General features: G+C 35.5%; 1 pseudogene; it reads left to right on the top strand.

The window, feature by feature from the left end:
• Positions 1–5,216: 5,216 nt before the first annotated feature.
• Positions 5,217–16,457, top strand: LOC114289853 (protein STRICTOSIDINE SYNTHASE-LIKE 12-like; annotated as a pseudogene).
• Positions 16,458–21,615: the final 5,158 nt, after the last annotated feature.

The following is a 21,615-nucleotide window of genomic DNA, read 5'->3' on the forward strand; positions in this document are numbered from 1 at the left end:
TCTGTTCTTTATGTTCCTTAACTATATATCAGTTATTATCTATTAGTCAACTTGATACTTCTGGTTTTGATGTTATCTTTTCATTTTCTGTTTGTTATGTGCATAATAGAGAAGCAGATTATGATCGGTCGTAGAGTATCTCTATGTGGTAGAAAGCTTGCATCTCTCTCTATCCACCTCTCCAGTTGCTTTTTTCTTATTTCAATTAGATTCTTAGTCTAGTCAGTTTTACTTATGGCATTCTCGCCTAGATCATTTGTCTGTTGACCGCTTATGGTCTTTAGTTCAGTCAGGATTATTGAGTAAAGTTTCTCCTAGTTAAATTGATAAATGTCGGGAGTGTAAACTTGCCAAAATATCAGCTTTACCTTTTAATAAAAGTACTTCAGTTTCTATTTCTCCATTTTCTCTTGTGCATACTAATGTTTGGGGACTTTCTCCTGTTCTCACTAAAGAGGGTTTCGCATACTATGTGTCTTTTGTTGATGATTGCACCCGTTATACTTGAGTTTATCTTATGATTCATAAATCTAACTTCTACTAAATATATCGTACATTTTAGTCTATGATCACTACACAGTTTGGGGCTACCATTAAATTGTTATGATCTGACTTGGGTGAGAAATATTTTAAAACTGAGTTCTGTAAGTATTTGGCCAATTTGGGTACCATTCACCAAACTTCTTGTACTGGTATACTTGCCCAAAATGGTCGATCCGAGCATAAACACTGTCATCTCCTTGAGACAACCAGGTCTCTTTTTCTCTCTACCTCAATTCCATCTTCGTTTTGGGGTAAGGCAGTTCTTACTGTTGTTTTTCTTCTTAACCACATGCCTACTCCCCTTCTTTCTGGTCGGTCTTCATATGAGGCTCTGTTTTCTCAACTTCTCAATTACTCCCTTCTTCGTGTATTTGGGTCTGTTTATTTTGTCCTTCTTCCCTGTAAAGATCAGACTAAACTTAGTGTCCGGTTTGTCCTATGTGTCTTTTCAGGTTATAGTCTTCCTCAGAAAGGCTATCGGTGTTACGACCCTATTTTCCATCGTCTTTACATCTCCCGTCATGTTTCTTTTCTCAAATGTCTTCCTTACTTTTAGCTTCCTCCTACCATTGCTCTAGTTTCCAAAGAAGATTTGGTTCACATTGATCCATTTCCTTCTGAGGTTTCTCTTGATGAGTACATCTCTTTTGTTCCCCATGACCTTACTCCCTTTTCTCTTCCGTCTTCCCAACACGCTCTTTCTCCTCATTCTCCTCTGCCGTAGTTAGTTTATCCGTGTCGCCAAGCTCTCCCTCCAGCAATTGTCTCTGCTTCTACTACTAATCCTTCTACTCCTGATGACTCTAATCCTGCTGCACACCTCTATCCTACTTGAGTGCGTTATCTTTCAAACAAGTTGGGTTAGTCTAATACATGTTTTTCTACTTCCTATCATACTTTTTTGTCTGCTATTCATTCTTTTTTAGTACCTTAGTCTTACAAAGAGGCCTGTTAGGATCCCCATTGAATTCAAGCTATGGATGATGAGTTGTCTTTTTTACAGAAAACTAGTACTTGGGAGTTGGTTCCTTTGTCTGCTGGCAAGAATCTGGTTGGTTGCAAATGGGTCTACAAAGTCAAGACTCATTCTGATGGTTCTCTTGAGTGCTTCAAAGCTCATGTGGTTTCCAAAGGTTTCTCACGGGAGTATGGTATTGATTATGAGGAGACCTTTGCTCTTGTTGCTAAGATGACTACTGTCCATATTTTGATCTCTATCGATGTTGTTCGTTCTTGGCCTCTTTATCAGATGGATGTTAAGAATGCTTTTCTTAATGGTCATATCATTGAGGAGGTTTACATGCGTCCTCCCCCTGGCCTTCTTCATTCTTCTGGACAGGTTTGTTGCCTTTGGCGTGCTCTGTATGATCTGAAGCAGTTTCCTAGTACTTGGTATGATCACTTTCAAACTGCTGTTACTGCGCTTGGGTTTCATCCTTGTGCTCAGGACTCTACTTTATTTCTTCTCCACACCTCTACTAGATTTGTTGCCTTATTACTGTATGGGCGTGTTTGATTCGCCGGATTAGGGGGGGACTATCCACTATTTGGATTGTAATCCAAATAGTGCTCCTTATTCGCAGTTTGATTTTTTTTTAGTCTGCTGGACTCCATGTCCGGCCGGACTCCTTATCCCCCATATGGGGGACTATTGTGTCCTAGGAGGGTATGGGATAGTTTTTGGAGGACTATCCACTGTTGGGATTAGGTGGTCAAAATGACCATTTTGACCCTCTACTATTTAATTATGTACTATATTTAATAAAATTTAATAAAATTTAAATGTCTCAATTTAAAAATAAAATAATTTTATTTAATTTTTTATTGATGTTTTATTTATTTAATTTTTTAAAATAATTTTTTATAGATATTTTATTGATGTTTTAATTTAAAATTTAGTTTATATTTTATTTAATTTCATTATTTAAATTTAATAGATGTTTTATTTAATTTCATTGCTTGATTATTATTATTTTTAAAAACAAATTTATTCAAAATTTTAATTAAAAAAAATAATATATATATTTATTGATATTTTATTTATTTATTTTTTAAAAAATAAATTTATTTAATTGTGTAAAAAATAAAATAAAATAAATTTTTATTTAATCTAGCTAAAAATAATTAAAATATTAAAGATATGTTTAATATTGTATTACTTAGTAAACAATTGAAAAAGGGTAAAATAATGTTTTGTTCATTTCTCCTATCTAGTCCATCCAACCAAACGTTGGATTCACTAAAAATAGTTATTTCCAGACATCTAATCCCATGAAAAAACAAATACAGGATACATATCCAATCCAACAAAATAGTCCGGGGAATTCACAGTCCCAGGACTCAAGTCCGATGTATTCTAATCCCCCCTTATCCAGTCCTTCCAATCAAACACATCCTATGTGGATAATATGATTCTCACTAGCTCTGACTCTTCTACTATCTCTGAGGTCAAGCAGCATCTTTTCCGCACTTTGAAATGAAAGATCTGGGCCATTTGCGATATTTTCTTGGTATTGAGGTAACTTTTTCTCCCAAGGGCTACTTTCTCTCTCAGGCCAAGTATGCCAATGAGGTTATTCATCGTGTCGGTCTTACTGACACTAAGATTTTTGATATTCCCATTGAGCTTAATGTGAAGCTATGTTGTTCATGTGGTTAGTCAGTTCGTTTCTGCTCCTCATTCTACATATTGCGCTACTGTGGTTCGGATTCTTTGCTATTTATACGGTACTATATTTCAAGGTTTACTGTTGTCTTCTACTTTTTCTTTAGACTTGGTAGCTTATGCTGATTCTGATTGGGCTGGTGATGTCACTGATCGCAAGTCCACTTCTGACTTCTATATATTTCTTGGTGATTCCTTGATTTCTTGGAAGACTAAGAAGCAGACTGTTGTTGTGTGTTCCACTGTCGAGGTTGAGTACTGTGCTATATAGTTCATGCCACTATTGAGATTGTTTCGCTTCATTGTCTCTTGATTGATTTAGGTGTCACTCAGTCTTCTTCGACCTCCCTTTACCATGACAACCGCAATGTTATTTAAATTGTACATAATACTGTCTTTCATGAGCGAACGAAGCACATTGAGATTAATTTTCATTTTGTATGTCGGCATCTGCAGTCTGACTTTATTTCGCTTCCTTTCGTCTATTCGACATTGCAACTTGTTGATTTCTTTACGAAAACTCACACAACTTCTTGATTTCAGTTTCTTCTTAGCAAATTCTCAGTATTTTCTACTAAAACACCTTGAGTTTGAGCAAGGTGTGTGAATATTATGTAATTATAGAAATATATCAATTAAGTTGATTGTGAATATTCGATTGATTGTATAGGGTTATTTTTTTATTATAGATTAGGTTTATGATTGCTATAAATATTGACTGTAATATTTGTATTACGAACAAGTTGAATATACAGAACATTTAGAATTTCTTACAATTGTATCTGATTAACGATATTTTGTGATTTGTTTATCATTATTTTTAATTTTTAAACCATTTATAAGCACATTTTTATTATTGAGCAAATAGATGTAACATAACCAACGTGGTGTTTCGAAAAGACATATAATTAACCTCCATGAGTCTGTTTGTTGTTGGGGTTGACTATCGTTTATTTAATAATATATATATATATATATATATTGATTTTTGATGCATTTGACAATTGTTAAAAGGATTATATTTTTGTTATTGGGAAATTTGAGTAAGTTGATGTATTTCTTTTTCTTTTCTTTTTTTTTCTTTTTTGTCTCTAACAATTTTTTTATTTATCAAGAAATATTACTTTTAGATCTTTCTAAATTAGATGGAGTTAAAAAATTAATCAGCTTGCTTGTTTTTATTTTTCAGAAAACACTTTTTAGAAAATTCTACATTTTTATTTTTTTGTGCTTTTTTGTTTTTACTGAATTTTTTAAATATTTTAAGTAATTTTTTTACTTTTTACACACATCTAACATAAATATACCTAAAAAGTAAAAAAATTGTAAAAAAAATCTTTTAAAAATTCACTAAATACCAAAAATATAAAAAAAATATAAGAATTCAATACATTTTTGTATTTTTATGTATTTATTAATTTTTTAAAATATTTTTTCACAAATTTTTTACTTTTTAGATACACCTAAATAAGGTGCATCTAAAAAGTAAAAAAAATGTTTAAAATTTGAAAAATATTCACTAAAAACAAAAGAATACGAAAAACCAAAAAATTCAATTTTCAAAAAACTTAATACAGAAAACTCAAACCAAACACACTGAATGCAATTTTTTTTAAAAAAAAATAAAAAATTGATTGCTGCCTCTGGAAACTCCTAGGGTGCATCTCACATAACATAACATCGGAGGCTTATTTTGAAGCCATTCCAGAAAATGTTTCATTTATCAGTTGAAAAGATGCCAAATGCGAATTTATCCTTCCGGGCGCCACGTTTCATTAGAAACAAAGTTGAAAAATGTTGTTAGAGAAAGAAAAATCTTATTATAAAACTATTATTTTTTAATAACTATCAGTTAAATAAGCTGTTATAAAATAATTCATTTTTTTTTCTTAAAAAAAATAAAAAGGGTAACCAACCATGACTATTTGAGGGAAGGGATGCCTTGGGGGCCAATAAATAGTGTTAAGGACTTCTTTGGTTCTCTCATTCATCCAAAGTACACAACACAATGGCAAGCAAGCTCTTTAATTTCATTCTTTTAAGCTCTCTTGCTTTTGTTGTGCTATGTGATGATGGTGTTCCATATTCATCATTCACCAAGATTCAATTGCCACCAAAGGCTAGAGGTCCTGACTCTGTTCCCTTGGACTTGTTGGCATTGGGACCCTATGTTAGTGTCACTGATGGTAGGATATTCTCAAATGGCTTGGCCCCCTCCTTGGTTTCAGAGATTTCGGCCAAACTGCACCAAATAGGTAAGAGTAGGGTTAAATATCAATGGTTACATACCGTATTAGTTGTTACGTAATGAAAATTTTAGTCTTTTAATAGCATTATTTTTTGATATGTTGATTGATATTGTCTATTACATACCATATATTCTGATACTACTATTTAAAACTATAAATAAGAGTGAAATAGTTTAGATAACTTTTGTTTAAAGTGTCACCCATGTCACATTAATTTTGAATCTATTTCATACACTTTGCTTTCAAAATAAATTTTGGAATTATATACAAATTAGGGAATTCCTTTGATACACACGCCTTGTGGGATGTACCATATGCACCCTACTAAGTATTTTTCCAGTATATATTACGTAACATTCTAATAGAGATACGATAATTTGTAATTCAGAAATTTATGCATTTTGTGATTCACAAATATTTTGATAAAAAAAATACGTAATATGTAACAAAAAAACGCGTAATATTATCACAAAAATGTATAACTTTATTTCTGAATCACAAACATAACTTTACTAAAAAAAATATGTAATATTTGTCACAAAAATACGTAACATGTAAGCCAAACCAAACCATGCCTTACCAAACCAAGCCTTAGGTGCCATAAAAAATGCATAACATGTACCAAAAAAAAAAAATAAAAAAAAAAATAATAATAAAACTTTTTTTTTTTGAACAGAATAAATAATAAAACTAGGTCATATGATATACACCCTACGTACCGAAAGAATTTCCAACATTTTTTATTTTATTTTTACAAACTATGCTCATTAAAAAAAATTTAAAATGACATACAATAATAAAATTTTTAATTTTAAAATAATATTTATTTTAATAATATGATTAGTGTCATAGTAATGATTATGAAATAAGAAAGGGATAGAAGATATATGTTCTATATATATATATTAGCATATACCTATGTATGAAGGCACGGTGTAAATAATATTAGGATTAGAAAAAATAATTATAATCCCAACACTATTTAAATTTATTTTTTAATTTAATAAAATCACAAATTTATTATAAAATTTTAAAATTCTCACAAAATTTCTTAGGAAAACTCATTTTTACTTATTTAATAAATAGCTAAATAGATAGATGTGCCTAATATACATACAATTTCCACACATACATACAATATTGTTTTTGCTTATGTAATTATATGAAAATTGTATGTATGCCCGTAATGTCCTAGTGTATTACGGTCATACACACATTGTATGAAAATATGTGTAAAATATATTGAACAAAAATGAGAAAATAAAAAAAATAAACAAATAAAGAGAAAAATAAAAACGGGAAAAAATTAAAAAAATAAAAAGAAAAGGGAGAAGAAAACGAGATCATGAAATGAGGGGTGTGAGAAAAGTAAAAAAGTAAGAGAGAGAGAGAGAAGCAAGAAAGTAGAAAATGTATATGTAGAATATTTTTAAAAAAACATATCTCAATCATTGTTTTATAATTTGAACAAATCTGAGCTATCCAAATGTCTTAATAGGACAAAAATATGTTAAAGATTCAAAAATCATCATGCTTTATTAAAATATGTTGAAAATTCATATGAGGTCTGAATTTGTGAAGTGTATCAGATATTCAATATATTTAAAAATAATAATTAATTGTTCAAATTTATTTAATTTGTGGACTAAAAAATTCATTTATATAATTTCCACTACATACAGTAAAATCTAACTCATAATCTTGGGATTGCAGACCTTTTCATATAATATGAATAAAAATATGTGAACAAAAATGAGAAAATAAAAAAAATAAACAAATAGAGAGAAAAAAAAATGAGAGAAAATAAAAAAAATAAAAAAAAAATGTGGGGTCATGGGATCATAGAATGATAGGTGAGAAAAGAAAAAGTAAGAAAGAGAAGCGAAAAAATAAAAAATGTACATGTAGGATATTTTTTGAAAAATATATCTCAGTCGTTGTTTTATAATTTGAATAGATCTAAACTATCCAAATATCCTATTAAAACAAATGTGTGTAGAACAAATTCAAAAACTATCCATCTTTATTATATAGATATAAAGTCTACTCTCCAAGAATTTGAAACAGAAACTGATCCAAATGGTTTAAATTTACGTTCCATGTAAAGTTATCATTGTAGGCCATCCTGAGAGCAAATCTTAACCCTTGATTGTTAATTCTCAGTAGAAATCTGGATCTCAATTTCTGAGTTGCTAGAACTATTCCTTAAAAAAAAAAAAAAAAAAAAAAAGGAAGAAGAAGAAGGAATTTACCAATAAGTATCATATACAAAGTTAAAAATCCATATAATCCCAAAACAAAATACTTGTATTAATTAGTCCTATATATTTTAAATTGTTACCAAAAATCCTATTTTTTAATTTTTTTTTTTTTTACAGATGCTTTTACATCCACTACCGTCGGACTTCCGTCAAACGGTTACCGGAGACTCGTCGGAATGTTCAACATCACCGGGAAGTCGCTAGAGTATCCCTGGAAAGTTGTCGGAGTATTGCCGGGAAGTCGCTGGAAGTTCACCGGACTATTATGAACGCCAGTGGAAGTCACCGGAATGTTCAGAACGTTTGCTGGACGTTAAGAACATCATTAGAGACCCACTGGAATGTTCAGAATATTGTCAAAAAAAAAGAATAAATGGAGAAATTAGAGCGAAAAAACATAGCAAAATGAGCTAAATATTGATAAACTAAAAGAAAAAAAAATGTAACAACAAAAAACAGCAACAATGGGAAAAACATATATTATTTTTCAATTTTTGTAGGGTTTAAGCGAATAATCTCCAATATTGATCAAATTAAAAAAAAATAAAAAATTTGAAACTGTAAAATGTTACAGTTTCAGAGAAAAAATCTATTAAGTATTTATCCTTATTAATCAAATTGAAAAACATGTTATGAAACTGTAAAATTTTACGGTTCTAAAGAATGTTATGAAACTGTAAAATTTTACAGTTCTAAAGAACGGTATGAAACTGTAAAATTTTACAGTTTTAAATCATGATTCATTCCAGTACCAAAAAAAATTGAAACTACAAAATTTTATAGTTTTTACCGCCTGTAACTAATACTCAAAAGCAACTTATTCAGAATTTAAAAATTTTCTCCATTAAAATAGAAAAATAGACTTGTGTAACAGAAAAAATGTAGAAAAATTGAGAATTCGAAGGAAAGAATAGATATAGAAAGAATATTGTACTCCGGCAACTATTTTTTATTTAGATCTATTCGGATCTCATGTAGATCTACTCATCTTCTTCGACGTCGGTAAGGATGAAGTCACGAGTTGATATCGATGGTTGGTGGTTGCTAGTGAACCCCAATCAATGGTGATCGTCGGTCACCGGTGACCATGTATTAAAAGAGAAAGAGAATAAGAAATGTGTGATCACCGGTCATCGTCCATGACAAACAAAAAGAGAGGAAAACGCAGAAAAGAGAGAGAGAGGAAAACGTAAAGAATGAGGCAAAAAACAAAGAGACAGAGAGAGAGAGAGAGGGAGGAAAAGTAGGACTTTTGCATCTACTCAAAAAGTTGTTGGATTAAATAGTATACACATATTTCAAACAAGGCCTATGGATAATTTTTCCAAAAAAAAAAAACTATATATATTTTTAGATTATTGCAGAGAATAGGAATGGCAACGGGGCGGGGCGGGGCGGGGCGGGACCGGGGATCACACTTCCCGTCTCCGATCCCCGATGGTGAAAATTCCCCCGCTCCCGGCCCCGATCCCCGACGGGGAACCTATCATCCTTCCCGGCCCCGTCCCCTAACGGGGATCGGATTTCCCCGACCTTGAAAATCCCCGGTCAAAAAAAAAATCCCCGGTCAAAAAAAAAAAAAAAAATCCTTGGTTTCCAGTTTTCTAAAACATTTTTCAAAAAATTCTACTCTCTTATTTTCTGTGTTTTTTTGTTTTTACTGAATTTTTTTAATATTTTAAGCAATTTTTTTACTTTTTAGACACACCTAGCATAAATACACCTAAAAAGTAAAAAAAATTGTAAAAAAAATCTTTTAAAAATTCACTAAATACCAAAAATATAAAAAAAAAATACAAGAATTCAGTACATTTTTTGTATTTTTTATGTATTTATTAATTTTTTAAAATCTTTTTTCACAAATTTTTTACTTTTTAGATACATCTAAGTAAGGTGCATCTAAAAAAGTAAAAAAAAAATTAAAATTTAAAAAATATTCACTAAAAACAAAAAAAACACAAAAACCAAAAAAGTCAATTTTCAAAAAACTTAATCCAGAAAACTCAAACCAAACACAGTGAATAGCTCTCATTATCATCAACATCAACAACAACAACTATAGTCTACAAAATCATCATCAATGATCATCATCATCAACATCAACAACAACAAAATGAATACCTATATCTATATCTATATCAATGATGTTGATATAGTGTATATCTATATGTATACATATATATATATATATATCAAATCGGAAGAACACCGACCAGTGGTAGTAGATCTCCGTCGCGGCTCAGATCTGAAAGGAGTTCTTCGTGGCTTAATTCTAGACGGATTCATCTCTCACAAAGAGTAAGAGGAGAAGAAAGAAAGAAAAAGAGAGAGAGAGAGAGAGCTTTCATTCTTGACCATTGAGTCATTGACCAAGTCTTGGGATCTGGAGGCTAAAATATATATATAATACAAAAATGCTTTATACCCCCACTGGGGGTCGACCCCCAGTGAGGTGGAGGCCCGTGATTGGGTAAAAAAAACAGTTTTTTTTTTTTTTTTTTTTTTTTTTTTTTTTTTTTTTTTTTCTGGTTGTCAGCTAGTGGGGGTGCGCCACCTCACTGGCGGTGCAACCCCCACTGGGGGTATTTAGCAGGGTTGTATATAATATATCATAAAGCCTTAACATATATATATATAATATATTAGATAAAGCAGCCTAAACGTATATATATATACATCGGACTGATCGGGGATGTTCGGGGCCGGGGCCGGGTCTGGGGAAGTTATCACCGTCTCCGGTCCGAAAATTATTGGGGATTAAATTTTTAATACCATTCCCTGCCCTATAGGGATAATTTTCGGAGAAAACCCATTCTAATTAGGATCGGGGGATCGGGTCCCCATCGGATCGGGTTTAAATTGCCATCCCTAGCAGAGAATCCTGATCCGATTAGTTTTGGTCTCACTTGTTCAGGAACTCGCGAGTGTGTGATGGTACAACTGACCCAGATTTAGGCCCAATATGTGGAAAAGACCATTGGGTCTGAGCTTCGGCCCATCAGGCACTATCTACATTACTGATGCATATTTTGGGCTTTTGAAGGTAGGGCCTAATGGTGGGCTTGCGACCCAAATTGCCACCAGTGCAAAGGGTGTGGATTTTCACCTCCTTATTGGTGTGGATGTCCACCCAATCACTGAGACAGTTTATTTCGCAGACGCTAGTACAACATTCGAGCTAAGGTAAATTCTTTAGGAGGTAGCCTCTCCCGTCCAGTTTGCAGACTTGACAGTATTGTAAAGTTTATCACTAGTTCTGTTTTAATAATTTGAATCGTTTATTTTAATGGATACTTGGTAAATTTATTTATAAAAAATAAACAGTTTAGATTATTGAAACGAAACTCATAATAAACTCTACATAGACCCAAAGCAACATTCTTTTGTCTAGATCATGAATTGGAAGGAATCCTCCTCCAATTCTTTATTCTTTCTCGAGCAATGCTAGTGTTGGGATCTGGGATCCCGCCCAAGACCTTATAGAAATTATTCCATGCAGAAAAACACACCCACACTCAAGGAGACACAATATTTAACGTGGTTCGGCCTCAATGCCTACGTCCACGGGAGAGTAGCCGATTTATCACTATAACAATGGAGATATTACAGAAAGATTACAATAGAGGAGGAGCTCACACTCTCCTCACTCACACACTCACCCGTCTCCCTCGCTCACACCGAGGGAGACGGTCTCTCCGCCTCACATATCTCACTCTCTGTGGCTTGCTCTGCTCTCTCAAACCCTCCCCTTAGCCTCCATTTATACTCAATCAGAATGGAGATGGAGAGGCTGGCCTTGCATATGGCCAGCTATCTTGTGTGCTGGCTTCACATGGCCAGCTCATGTGTGTTGGCTTCCTAACATGGCTAACCTTGCAACACATGGAGGATCACCCCTCACATGGGGTGATGATATCCCACAAATCACCCCCTCAACCCATGTGAGGTGATCCACAACACACATTGCTGCTAATCTTGTCACGCCCAAATTCAACATAGTTTGCATCTCCTCACTGAGACGCTGCATCCCTTGAAAGCTAGAGATAATTCACCAGAGATACAAGAGGAGGAGGGAATCCTACATCCTCAACTCAACTCACACCACTCTCTGATTTGGAGAGAACCGCTGCTCCTATCTCCTACAGATCTCTTCCACGCTTCCTGTCTCGGATGTCTTCAGCATAGTCTGCATCTCCTCACTGAGATGCTTGCACCCCCTGAAGCTAGAGATAATACACCAGAGATATAAGAGGAGGAGGGAATCCTACATCCTCAACTCAACTCACACCACTCTCTGATTTGGAGAGAGCCTCTGCTCCTATCTCCTACAGATCTCTTCCACGCTTCCTGTCTCGGATGTCTTCAGCATAGTCTGCATCTCCTCACTGAGATGCTTGCACCCCCTGAAGCTAGAGATAATACACCAGAGATATAAGAGGAGGAGGGAATCCTACATCCTCAACTCAACTCACACCACTCTCTGATTTGGAGAGAGTCTCTACTCCTATCTCCTACAGATCTCTTCCACGCTTCTGTCTCGGATGTCTATACCTGCTATGCTTGAACTTGCGCAACCAAGATATCCGACACCCCCTGATTGGATGTCCTGCACCCCCTGCTGGGATGCCCTTGACTGTCATACATTACCGTGCAACTCCTTGCATGATGAACACGGGAGCAACTAGAAAACTTCAGAGTTTGACACATCAACATCCTCAATTTTCCTTGCTCGGAGCTTATTTCTGAACAACCAGCCTTTGCTTTCTGCACTTCAGAACAACTTCCCAGCGATCTCATACGCCCGTTGTCTGTGCTGCAATCCCTGATGTTCGGTTCTGTCTCACTTGTACGTCCGTACTGATGTTTGACAGTTAGCCCTTCTGCCAAGACAACTTCCACCGGTCTGTACAAGTTACCACTATGCAACTCCGTGCATAGTGCTCGCACCCATGGCTTCTGGTCTCCCTGCATCAAGCTTGCTTGAGAGATCTGCATCAACTCTATCATCTGCTGCCATGGAACTAAAGAAACCACCATAGGGAAATAAGACTTGCCACTCCTTGGCACGCACTCCTACGTTTTACCTGTCTCAATTTCTCTGTCTGGAAGTTTCTGTGAACTGTCAACAACCCGTTGCTGCACACTCTTCTCGCGCCTCTGTACGACACTCTAGCGTACCCTTGCACTGTTGCACGTCTGCAATTGTACTTCTGCGCTTAGTATGCTCCTCTGCAACTATTGTTCTACATGTCCACATACCATTAGTACCTTCTCGTATACAGTAGCTCCAACAGCCACAGTATTTCCCTGAGCCTGTACTGGTTGCCAAATCATCTATCCGTCGATGAATGGTCTTCTCTTTTGATTGAACCAGATCCTCCAACGAACTCCGGAGATAATCATTTCTGCAATCCTCTGATCTCCCCTGACCAATCTTGATCTCCCTCGATCTGCCATTTAATCAAGCCTGATCTCTTCTGGTCTTCAATAATCTATCTCAATATGTATCTAGTTGTCCAATCTGGTCAGAATCTGCCCATTCTAACCTATTCAGTAAATCCGCAGCGTTCCACAATATCCGGCAACCTTTCTTCGACTATTGAAGATGACAAACTCCCATGTTTTGACAATCTTTCAAAACCGTTCGGAATTTCACTATTCTAACCTCGCGGTTGCGTCCGGAGCGGTCCGTTTAGCTAGAACCAAACTTCGCTGCATTTCCGGGGACCTCACTGAAAACTATCCCCGAAAGCTGGGCCACACCACAATTTTCTGAAAATTCTGGGCCAAATTGCAATTTTCAGAAGTTCAAGGAATATTCCGTGTACCAACGAAATATTCCGTCCACTGCCCCTGACGCCGTCCGCCACTTTAATCTGCCTTCTTTTTACAAAAACTTCGTCTCCAAAATCTGACCGTACAGATGTGTCCGGAATACTCCAAATAGTCGGAAACCACTATTGGATCACCAAAAACGGACTCCAAATGGCTTCGATCTAGCCAAAACATTTTGTACCCCTCAGATCTGCGGCTGTACCTTCGCCGCAAAGCACTGGATCCTTCCTCCTGCGGCTGCACCATTGCCGCGCAGCACTGGATCTTTCTTCAGAGTGATGACGTGGCGAAGACGTGTCTGCCACGTGGCGCGCGTGTTGATGGCGCGTGTATGGCACGCGCTATTCCCTCAGTCGTCGTCTTCCTTGCGCCGCGCGTGGGGCGCGTGGGTGAGACTGGGACCACGCGCCGGTTGCCTGAACGGCGCGTGGTGGCGCGTGGCGAGACTGGGATTCACGCGCCAACTTCTAGGGGCGCGTGAGGGCGCGTCCGGCCTCCGTTGGGTGTCTGTTTTATATTTCTGGACTCCTCTTCTCGAGCCCTTGCTCCTGGTGTGCTGAAAACCTGATTTCGAGCAACTTGATTTCTGGGCAGTTTCAAACAGCACGCTGTTTTTGTTCCGAAACGCCACCAACGAGGCTCTGATACCACTTATTGGGATCTGGGATCCCGCCCAAGACCTTATAGAAATTATTCCATGCAGAAAACACACCCACACTCAAGGAGACACAATATTTAACGTGGTTCGGCCTCAATGCCTACGTCCACGGGAGAGTAGCCGGTTATCACTATAACAATGGAGATATTATAGAAAGATTACAATAGAGGAGGAGCTCACACTCTCCTCACTCACACACTCACCCGTCTCCCTCGCTCACACCGAGGGAGACGGTCTCTCCACCTCACATATCTCACTCTCTGTGGCTTGCTCTGCTCTCTCAAACCCTCCCCTTAGCCTCCATTTATACTCAATCAGAATGGAGATGGAGAGGCTAGCCTTGCATATGGCCAGCTATCTTGTGTGTTGGCTTCCTAACATGGCCAACCTTGCAACACATGGAGGATCACCCCTCACATGGGGTGATGATATCCCACAGCTAGGAACACGCAGATATAAGAGTGAGTCTCGTATGTGGATCTCACATCATATAAGAGTCACCATTGCATTATGTGAAACACATCTATCTTCTTTCTACGTTACTTAAAAACCAACTTCGCAAAAGATGCTCAGTACTTGTTCAGTGTATTTTTCTGTGATTGATTTTATATTATGTATGCTTATTGTTTTTAGTTGAACTTAATCTAAAATCTTGAAGGGGAAATTGCACTTCAGTGCATGTCTCCAAAAAATTTACAAATAAGGGACAAAGTTTATCAATTTTAATAATTAAAGTTATAAGTTTTTTTTTTTTTTTTTTTTTGAGTTTATAAATATTTTGTAAACAATAATACTACAAATACAAACTTAACTACTTAGAAATTATTCAGAATGATTATCTTGTGATTCAGATTTATTCTACATAGAGACTCCAAAGTACATAAATTTAATATTCACCACACAACCACCCACCTAGAAGTCTCGGATCCCAAACTTTTCCTTTTGCAAAATACCGCTTGCAATTTTCTGAATCTTGAACTTGTCCAATTTCATATATTTAAAATCTGTTTAAACTCATCAAAATTTACAAATGTATTGCGTTTTTTGCAAGTCCATGTAAAATTGAGTTTATGTAGTTGGATACGAGTACTGTTAGGTTTGAATAAAAAACTAACAACAATTAATAAATAAATAAAACCACGACCCTTGCCATCATCACTTTCTCCACAGCTCACCTCCCTTGCACCACCACTACCTCCACCAAAGAGTTCAATAAAATAAACTGATTAGTGGAGTTGATTTTTTCAACCCGTATTTAATTGAATCTGATAGGTTTAAACTTATTTATTATATTGATTGGTTTGAATTACTTACAACCATGTAATTAATCTAGTTTTACGAGGTGTACTACATGTGAATTTGAGGCTAAGTTTGAGAAGTCTTAAAAAAGTTAAAAAGTTAAAAAGTTAAAAAGTTATTACTATTCATCAAAAGTCAACAATTACGGCTACACAGCTCCCAATAGTAATTTTTTCTTACACATTAATTTATACAATTTTTTAATATACATTTTTCCATAAAAAGTCAAAAAGTTAACCCAAATATTCATATTTTCAACCTCAACTTTTTAGTCTAAAAAAAACAAAAAGTACACTTATTTAGGACATCCCAAACAACCCCATTTGCACTTTGCCTTTTTCTATTTATCTCTATCGGTTGTAAAATAATAATAATAATAATAATAATAATAGCTGACAGGTTTGAATATTTTAATGCATGACCTCTCCAAACTCGTAAACCATACACATGTCACATGTGGATGCAGAAATATAACTCAACCAGGCTTCAAAGGAGACTCAACAGGCAGGCTAATGAAATACGATCCGAAAACAAAACAGGTCACCGTGCTATTAAGAGGGCTAGCCGGAGTAGCAGGGCCAGCAGTGAGTACTGATCAATCATTCGTGCTCGTCTTAGAATTCCTCGGCAAAAGGGTTCGAAAGTATTGGCTCACAGGGCCGAAAGCCAACACCGATGAGATCGTAATAAATCTTCCTGGAAATCCGAGCCAAATCAAGAGGAGTGCATCAGAGGGTTTTTGGGTGGCGGAGAACGTGATAAGTCAGCAGCCGACGCCATTGACGGTGGCTCAAGGTCTGAGGATAGATGGGAATGGAATGGTGTTGGAGACTGTATCTTTTGTAGATCAGTATTTCAATACTTCTATCACTGTGGTGCAAGAGCAGAGAGATGCTTTGTATGTTGGCTCTCGTTTTGTTGATTTTGTTGGTGTGTTCAAGAGGTGAAAGAGAGACACATAGTGATAGATCCATCTGTCTATCTAAAATTATCAACGAGAACTACTAGTACTAAATAAAAGTTCAATGGCTTTATTGGGTTTTCACAACCCAGTGAACTAATACTTTGTTTCGCAGAATTGTGGTTATGTTACTTATTCTTTTTATTTTTTATTTTCTTATTTATTTATTTATTTTTTTAATCAGTAAAAAAAAAAACTTTATTGATAAACTAAGAATAATACATCCATAAAGGAAAATGATAAATGCAAAAAGTATCATAACGAAACAAATCAATCCCAACATGGTTGGCACCAATAAGTCCGCTCAATCATATGCTAGCACAATATCAAGAGTTGGCGAGTAACCAATACAAAAATCAACCACACCCAAGATAATAAATAAACAAACCCAAAAACATCAGGGAAATATCCCAACAAGTGGTTATGTTACTTACACCGTGGTATTAATAATGTTAGGAACATTAATTAGTATACTAACAGTATACGGACCAAACTCTTTGGTTCTCTAATGTGAAAATTTTGTTGAAGAAAGAGAACTTTTGGTGATAAGATTTTGAAAATGTCACTAATAAATATATTTTTAAGAACAAAAGAATTTTGTATTTTGAGATAAAAATTTTGATATAAAAAGATAATAATTGATTACTAAATATTTAATTTTGTTACTAAAACTATAACAATAACATTTTTAACCATTAAAATATTCCATCTATAAATTTTTATCCCTAAAACTTTGTGGTGACTATATACCATTTTTACATGCATACCGTAGCAACTTTCACAGATAAAAATATAATTTAGTTGCTTTATAAATTAACAAAATCTAGTTCATACACACCAAATAATAATAATAATAATAATAATAATAATAAAATCACCCAATTTTTCCAAATATATGGGGCACTTGATTCAAAAATCTAAATTCGAACTTCTTTTACCCAAAAGTCTATACGCTAAATTATTAAGTTCATAAGGACACATTTCTGGATAATGACTAAACTATTCCCATATATTTAAAACCACCCCTGTTCTTTTACCTATCAAACCCCCCCTCTCTCTCTCTCTGTGTCTGCAGGGACCCCAACGAGGTGACACATTGAGCTTCTTGTGGCTCGTCGACACCGTCACAACTCTATGCGTGTGTTGCTTGCTCCGTCGTCTCTTGCCACTCACATACTGCATTGCATGCCGTTGCGGCGGCTGCGGCAGGGTACGAGATAACCGTCGACGTCGACCGGACGGAGTTGTTCTGCTGCTTGTGCCAGGACGATCCTATGCCACCACCATCTTCTCTCTCTCTAGTGGTTGTTATTATTAGATCTGATTTATGTGTAATTCAATCTATCTAAAGCACAAACATTAGATTTCAACTTGTAAAAGCTAGATCTGATCTGAACGAGGGTTTTTTTTTTTTTTTTTTTTTGTGATTGTTGTTATTGTTGGCTGTGTGTGTGTGTCTATTTGTTTTTTTTTCTCTTTATCTCATTTTCTGTGTTGAATCTTACTTTGAATCGTTTAAATGCTAGGTTGTTTCCCTCAAGTGACGTGTTATGCCTGCCTCTGGGTGTTTTGAAAAGTGAGCAAGGGGCGCCACATCGATGCCTCGGTGCGGTGAAAAATGGGCAAAGGTTCTCGCGTTTTTCTGGGTGAGCACGAGTAAAGAAGCTAGTCCAAGACTATAGGTTTAGGGTAGCCACTTGGAACATGGGAACCTTAACTGGTAAGACGATGGAATTGGTAGATGTTATGATTTGGAGGAGAGTTAATATAGCTTGCGTACAAGAAACTAAGTGGACGGGTGAGAAAGCTAGGGAAATTGAGCATACCAGTTTTAAACTGTATTATAGTGGTAAGGATAGATGCAGGAATGAGGTAGGAATCATAATTGCCAAGGGTCTTGTAGAGAGTGTAGTGGTGGTTACTAGGAAAGGGGATAGAATTATGCTAGTTAAACTAGTTATTGGAGGGAATATAGTGAACGTTATTAGTGCATACGCCCCTCAAGTAGGATTAGATGATCAGATTAAGAGGGATTTTTGGAAGCAAATGGATGAAATCTTGTAGGAGGTACTTATAGGAGAGAACTTAGTTATAGATGGAGATTTTAATGGCCATGTAGGCATAGATAAACTAGGCTATGAAAGGGTGCATGGTGGATACGGTTTTGGTAACAGAAATGAGGTTGGAGAGAGTATCTTAGATTTTGCGTTGGCTTCTGACCTGGTGGTGGCCAATAGTATGTATAAGAAGAGGGATGAGCATTTGATAACCTTTAAGAGTTGATCAGTTAAGAGCCAAATAGATTACTTCTTAGTGAGAAAAGTGGACCGCCTAAAATGCAATGATTGTAAGGTGATTCCTAGAGAGAGCCTGGCTTCTCAACATAAGATTTTGGTACTAGATTTATGTTTTAGAGGGCAATACCAGGTTAGGAAGGATGGTGGGCGTCGTAGGACGAGATGGTGGGACCTAAAAGGGGATAAACTAGAAATATTTAAGAATCGAATGAATAAGGAATGTACTTTAGACTTGGAAGATGATGCTAATACTATGTGGAACTCGATGGCCAATTGTATGAGGAGAATCTCAAGGGAAGTGCTTGGAGAGTTGAAAGGAACGGGACCCAGCTCTAGAGAAACTTGGTGGTAGAGGGAAGAGGTTCAAGCGGTAGTTAAGGCAAAAAAAAAATACTTTAAAAAGCGGCAGAAGAATAGAACTGAGGAAAACTTTAAGAGCTATAGATTGGCTAATAAGAAGGTCAAGAAAGTACTGAGAGAGACTAAGTTGAAAGCTTATGATGACCTATACACTAGACTAGATAGTAAGGAGGTAGAGAGGAGGGTATACAAACTTGCTAAGATACGGGAGAGGAAAACAAGAGATTTTAATTAAGTTAAGTGCATCAAGAGTGAGGACTCTAAGGTATTGGTGAAAGATGAAGAGATTAAGGAAAGATGGAAGAATTATTTTGAGAAACTATTAAATGAAGAACATGAAGGTACAACAATAGGGAAAGAAATAGCCAGTAATACGATAAACCAAGACTATAAGTTTTATCGTAGGATTAGGAACTTTGAAGTGGAGATTGCACTTAAGAAAATGAAATCAAATAAGGCTTTAGGACCCGATGATATCCCTATTGAAGCTTGGAAATGTGTGGATAAAAAGGGAGTTGTTTAGTTGACTAGGTTATTTAGCAAAATTTTGTTGACTAGGAACATACCAGATGAGTGGATGAAGAGTGTTTTAGTGCTAATCTATAAGAATAAATGTGATGTCCAGAATTGCAACAACTATAGAGGGATCAAGTTAATGTGTCATATAATGAAAGTGTCGGAGAGGGTGATGGAACGCCAATTACAAGATATAACAGAGGTGTCAGAGAATCAATTTGGGTTTATGCCTAGCAGGTCAACAATGGAAGTGATCTATCTTTTGAGGAGAGTAATAGAAAAGTATAAAGAAAAGAAAAGAGACATTCATATGATGTTTATTGACCTTGAAAAAGCATATGATAGAGTGCCCAGGATATAATATGGTGGGTGTTAGTGAAAAAAATGGGTGATAAAAGGTTACATTGATATGATTAGGGACATATATGAAGGGGTGGTGACCACTATTAGATCGCCAGCTGGAGAGACAAATGAATTTCCTATCACTGTAGGGTTACACCAAGGATATACCGTAAGCCCTTATCTTTTTGCTTTAGTTATGGATATGTTGACGAGAAATATTTAGGATGGTATGCCATGATGTATGCTTTTTGCAGACGATATTGTGCTAATGGATGAGACTAGAGAAGGAGTTAACATAAAGTTGGAGATTTAGAGAAAAGCTCTGGAATCTAAAGGATTCCGGATAAGCAGAACTAAGACAGAGTACATGGAGTGTAAATTTAGTAACAGTAATAATGAAAGCAGAGGAGAAGTGAAGATTGAGAATCAAGAACTGCCTAAGAGTGAACATTTTCGCTATTTAGGATCAATTATCACAACAGCGGGGGAGATTGATACAGATATGACCCATAGGATTAAGACGGGATGGTGTGCAATAAACGAATACCTACTAGACTAAAAGGTAAGTTCTATAGAACGACTATTAAACCAGCTATGTTGTATGGGATGAAGTGTTGGGTAACCAAGAAATAACATGTAAATAAGATGAGTGTGGCTGAGATGGGGATGCTAAGGTGGATGTGTGGTAAGACTAGACAAGACAGAATTAAGAATGAGTGTATTTGGAAATGTGTTAGAGTAGCACCCATAGAAGATAAGTTGAGAGAGAATTGATTGAGATGGTTTGATCATATTCAACAGAAACCAACAGAGGCAATAGTAAAGAGATGCGATGCTGTAACGGTAGATAGAATTGTTAGGGGACGGGGTAGGCTTAGATTAACGTTGGCTAGCGTTGTAAATGGATATATGAATCTACTTAATTTAACTAATGAAATGGCCTTTGATAGGGCCACGTGGAGAAGAATGATTCATGTAGCCGACCCCATTTGATGGGACTTAAGGCTTGGTTTGGTTTGGTTTGGTATCTCATTTTTTGTGTGTAGATGTATAAATGAGGGTTTATTGTATGGTGAAAGAGAGAGAGAGAGAGAGAGAGAGAGAGAGAGAGAGTACAGTGAGGTAGATAAACCCTATGATGATCTGTGAAGATGATGATGATCTTTCCCCTCTCTCCTTCTCTCTATATCTGAATAGTAATCTTTTTTTTGCAGAAGAATTTTTTTTCCCTTGTTTTTTTTGCAGATCTATTCAAAAAATTAAATAGGTAAATTGATTTTTTTTTGTAGATCTGTTCAAAAAAATCAACAAATAAAAGGTATATAGGTTCAAAAAATTAAATAGATAAAAAAAAATTCATTAGATTGAGAAATAAAATCTTGATAGATAACAAATTGAACAGATAAATTTGTAAAGATAAAAAAATAGAACAAGAATTAACACATATTTCAACAAATATGGGGGAAAAAATTTGGACATATAATAAAAAATGAACACATTTCAATAGATATTGTCTCAACATATAAGAACAAAGAGAAACCCACAAAATTTGAACAGATAGAGAAAAAAACCCATAGGATTTGAATAGATAAGGAAAAAAATTCAAAATATAAATATAAATTTGAACAG

The sequence above is a fragment of the Camellia sinensis genome, chromosome 15 (assembly GCF_055761805.1).
Source record: "Camellia sinensis isolate YWXY chromosome 15, ASM5576180v1, whole genome shotgun sequence".
NCBI lineage: Eukaryota > Viridiplantae > Streptophyta > Magnoliopsida > Ericales > Theaceae > Camellia > Camellia sinensis.